Source organism: Notolepis coatsorum (assembly GCF_963971535.1).
Source record: "Notolepis coatsorum genome assembly, chromosome: 12".
NCBI classification, from domain to species: Eukaryota; Metazoa; Chordata; class Actinopteri; order Aulopiformes; family Paralepididae; genus Notolepis; species Notolepis coatsorum.
Genome location: NC_140176.1, coordinates 6,872,056 through 6,877,055, shown reverse-complemented (window position 1 = coordinate 6,877,055; position 5,000 = coordinate 6,872,056). Strand labels below are relative to the sequence as shown.

Sequence of the window (5,000 nt, the reverse complement as noted above, 5' to 3'; positions counted from 1 at the left end):
CCCCGCCCGCCCGTTGAAGAGCAATGTCCAACAACGTCGGAGGCACGATCGCTGTGGATAACTGGAATGGAATCTTTTTCTTTCATTACTTCAGAGACCAGGTAAGGACACCATATATGAAAGCTGCGTTGATCTGATATTTATTTCTACTGCGATTGAAGCTATCTGTGTTATAGCTGTTTGGATGTATGCCGTTGGGTTGCAGGAGGGGGGGGGGGGGCGCCGGTCTAAGTCACATTGCATGCGTGCACGACAAAGGATAATAGTGATGATCTAGTGTTGATTTCAGGAAGATCCGATAATCAGGTGAAAAATTACAACATGTTTATTGAATTACACAAAAACGCTGTTTTCGTGTATTTTCCCTGGAATTGCTCAGAAGCGGCCGGACTATGTTCATATTCAAAACACTATAAAACGGAAATGTAGGGATAAAAAATTATCTGTTTTTGCACGTTGACCAGAAGCAGCTCAATGAGACCGACAGCGTTATTAGACCCATATCTATACTATAAAATATAGGTTTAGGTCTACAAAATACAACTACGTTTACATGGGTTAATGGATGGCACGGAAGTGGTCACTTCCCGGAAGGGGCGTGGCACTCAATGTGTTAAGGACAGCACAGGTCAATAATCAGCACAGGTCAATAATCAGCACAGGTAAATAATCAGCACAGGTAAATAATTGGCACAGGTCAATAATCAGCACAGGTCAATAGTCAGCACAGGTCAATAATCAGTACAGATCAATAATCATCGCAGGTCAATAATCAGCTAATGCCAATTCATCCCGGATAATCCCTCCTTCCCTCTCTCCCTTCTTCCTACCTTCCTTCCTCCATCTTTCCTTCATTCCTCTCTCCCTCCAGTCAGCTTGTGACTGCAACTTGTTCCTGTTTGCGGACGACTCAGCCCTGCTGGTCTCTGACAAGAACAAGTTACAGGTTGAAAAAGCCCTCAGCTCGGAACTAGGCAAAATCTGCATATGGCTCGCCGACAACAAACTATCATTACACATGGGCAAAACAGAGTCCATTCTCTTCGGCTCAAATACAAACTCAGCAAGACCGACGGCTTCTCGGTTACAGTGGGTGACAATATTATCACAAGGAAAGATGAAATTACCTACCTGGGTTCCATCCTAGAGGCTAATCTTTCCTGTGACAAAATGGCATCCAATGTAATAAAAAAGTCAACCAACGAACGCGATTCTTGTACCGGATCTCCTCTCTGGTAAACAAGAATACCCTGAAGACTCTAGCAGGAGCACTCATTCAAGGGTACTACGACTATGCTTGCACCTCATGGTACCAAAGCACCTCAAAGGCACTAAAAAACAAATTACAAACATCTCAAAACAAGCTAGTCAGACTACTACTTGACCTGACTCCTAGAACCCACCTCACCCCTGCCCACTTTGACAACCTAGGATGGCTTAGAGTAGACGACAGAGTACAGCAACTTGCAATGGGCCTGGTCTACAAGATACACTACGCGACCAAGGTACCCATGTACATGTCAAAATACTTCCCAAAGGTCAGTGAATACCACGATCACAACACCAGAGGGAGCTCCACAAATCATGTAAAACCCAGATTCGGCTCAAACAAGGGACTAAACACGTTCGCAATTATGCCACATCAATGTGGAACGCCCTGCCTAAAGCTGTAAAGGAATGTGAATCACTACCCACCTTCAAAAACACTCTCAAAAAACACCTACGTGAGACTGCAATTCGAAACTGGCCCCTACAAATGTCCTAACCTAGTTGTACAGTAAATGACCAAGTAAGGCTTTGTCAATATTCCAATGTACAGTGTAAAATGTGTGTGTGTCCCCTACCCAACCCCCCCCCCCCCCCCACCTCCAATGTACAGCCCTCACCCAACCCACCCAACCCCACCCCACCAACCTCCTCCAATGTACAGTTTCTACGCCAAATGTATATACACTCCTTTTCTGGACACTTTTGTATCACAAACAGTACTGTATTTGCAAATCTGATATGTCATAAATGTATAGATGTAGCAGTACTGTCTATCTGTATGTCATGTATGTCATATATGTTATGATGAATTGAAAATGGGGGACCCTGGTGGAAACAAGACGAAAGTCTTTCTCTGGTCTGCATCCCCTTAACAATTGTATGTATTGAGATGTACTGTACTGTACCCATTCTGCAATCTGTTAATAAACTTTTCAATCAATTTCAATCAATCAATCCATCCCTCCATCCCTCCTCCCTTCACTCCTTCCCTCTCTCCTTCTTCCTGCCTTCCTACCTTCCTTCCTCCCTCCTTCCTTCATTCTTGTCTCCCTCCTTCCTTCATTCTTGTCTCCCTCCTTCCTTCCCTCCTAGCTGCTTTCCTTCCCAGAAGTCCTGTCCCACACCTGAGAGACCAGTTGAGAATTCAGATAGACCAGACCCCCCCCATCCCCTCCACCTCCAGACCCCTCCACCCACAGAACCCCCTCCACCCCCAGACCCCTCCACCCACAACCCTCCTCCACCCCAGACCCCCTCCACCCACAACCCTCCTCCACCCACAACCCTTCACCCCCAGACCTCCTCCACCCACAACCCTCCTCCACCCCAGACCTCCTCCCCTCCCAGACCCCTCCACCCACAACCCTCCTCCACCCCAGACCCCCCCACCCACACCCCCTCCACCCCCAGACCCCTCCACCCCCAGACCCCTCCACCCACAACCCTCCTCCACCCCAGACCCCTCCACCCACAACCCTCCTCCACCCCAGACCCCTCCACCCCCAGACCCCTCCACCCACAACCCCCTCCACCCCCAGACCCCTCCACCCACAACCCCCTCCACCCCCAGACCTCCTCCACCCCCAGACCCCTCCACCCACAACCCCCTCCACCCCCAGACCTCCTCCACCCCCCAGACCCCTCCACCCACAACCCCCTCCACCCCCAGACCCCTCCACCCCCAGACCCCTCCCTCCACCCCCAGACCCCTCCACCCACAACCCCTCCACCCCCAGACCCCTCCACCCACAACCCCCTCCACCCCCAGACCCCTCCACCCCCAGACCCCTCCACCCCAGACCCCTCCACCCACAACCCCTCCACCCCCAGACCCCCTCCACCCACAACCCCCTCCACCCCCAGACCCCTCCACCCCCAGACCCCTCCACCCCCAGACCCCTCCACCCCCAGACCCCCTCCACCCCCAGACCCCCTCCACCCCCAGACCCCCTCCACCCCAGACCTCCTCCACCCACAACCCCCTCCACCCCCAGACCCCCTCCACCCCCAGACCCCCCCCACCCCCAGACCTCCTCCACCCACAACCCCCTCCACCCCAGACCCCCCTCCACTACCAGACCCCCCCCACCCCCAGACTCCTCCACCCCCAGACCCCCTCCACCCCCAGACCCCCTCCACCCACAACCCCCTCCACCCCCAGACCCCCTCCACCCACAACCCCCTCCACCCACAGACCTCCTCCACCCCCAGACCCCCTCCACCCACAACCCCCTCCACCCCCAGACCCCCTCCACCCCAGACCCCCTCCACCCACAACCCCCTCCACCCCAGACCCCCTCCACCCCCAGACCCCCTCCACCCCCAGACCTCCTCCACCCACAACCCCCCTCCACCCCAGACCCCCTCCACCCCCAGACCCCCTCCACCCCCAGACCTCCTCCACCCACAACCCCCCTCCACCCCAGACCTCCTCCACCCCCAGACCGATGCTGGTGTGTGGTTTCAACTGTCTCGCCTGTTTTACAGCAACACTATTATCACCAACATCTAAGAAGGGAGATCCCCCCTTGAACGGCCCTTCTAAGGTTTCTCTCTCCACATTGCCTGTGGTGCATTTTTTCCTATTGCTAGGTTTTAGTGAGTTTTTCCTTAACTTCGCGTTGGGTATGTCTGGGAGTGTTGCATTCATTTATTTTATTTATTTAAAGAAATTTGGACTTTATGGTGTTTTTGTTTTGTTCTTGATTTATGTGATGTTTCTTCTTGACTTGTCTAAAGAAGACGTGTCCGGACCATGGGGACATTAACGTGTGTTGTCAGGCCTTACTAATACATTTGATTTGATTTGATTTGATTTGTTATCCTCCTTCAGCCCTGCTGGTGTTTGCTTATCCTCCTTTAGCCTCTGCAACACAGATAACACCAGTCGTCTGAGATGTCTTCGGTCTCAGTCGTGTTGTTTTGATCTCATCTCTTATTCACCTGCACAGAACATTGGAACACATTAAGGTTGTTCATCATGATTTTAAAAAGTTATTTCAAAGTTTGAACTAATCTTGCGTTGATCACCCAGTCCAACATACGGGTTGTTGTCACTACGAGGTGATGCGGTGCCTGCAGTTTCCAAAACATACCTGTCGTTTACTCTATGGGTTTATTCTATCTTAATGTGTATCTCTTATCTTGTGTCGTGTTAATTACTGTAACGTTCTGGGTTTCTGTCCTCTCCCAGGACTGGAACCCTACTGCCATTCTGGAGTACTTCACCCTGTTCTCTGTAATTAGCGCTGATTGACTGTCACCTGTGGGTTGTTGTCACTAATTACTGCGTGTGGTTTGCTGGGAGTTTTGCCTTTATAGTAATCACTTCTTTCTCTGTCTGTTGTCGGATCTTCAACAGAACCTGCGAGCAGTTGGCCACAGGACAAGTTATGGAACCTCTTGTCGTCGTTGTTATTGTTTAATTCTCTTTCTTTATATTTACATTTACATTTACATTTAGTCATTTAGCTGAATGCTTTTATCCAAAGCGACTTACAAGTTCTGTACGACAAGTCATCAGGAAGGGCACAACTCTATCAGCTGAGTAACAATGTCCATCAAAGTGTTGAGTGCTACAGTGTAGGTTAGTTTATTAGGACAAGTGCATGACAGTAAGGTTAGTTAGGGTTACATTTTTATTTTTTTTTCAGATAATGGTTGAAGAAGTGCGTCTTTAGTCGACGGCGAAAGATTGGACGGGTTTCGGCTGTCCTAACTGTGGTGGGATA

At 50.6% G+C, this 5,000-nt stretch overlaps 1 pseudogene across 1 annotated transcript in view; it reads left to right on the top strand.

Annotated features, from left to right (window-relative positions):
* The window catches only part of LOC311238637, a 104,541-nt pseudogene that overhangs the window by 19,755 nt on the left and 79,786 nt on the right, over nucleotides 1–5,000 (top strand). Inside the window, exon 2 of the transcript in view lies at nucleotides 3,514–3,722. The product of the transcript in view is annotated as an uncharacterized misc_RNA (transcript). The remainder of the gene's footprint in view (nucleotides 1–3,513; nucleotides 3,723–5,000) is intronic.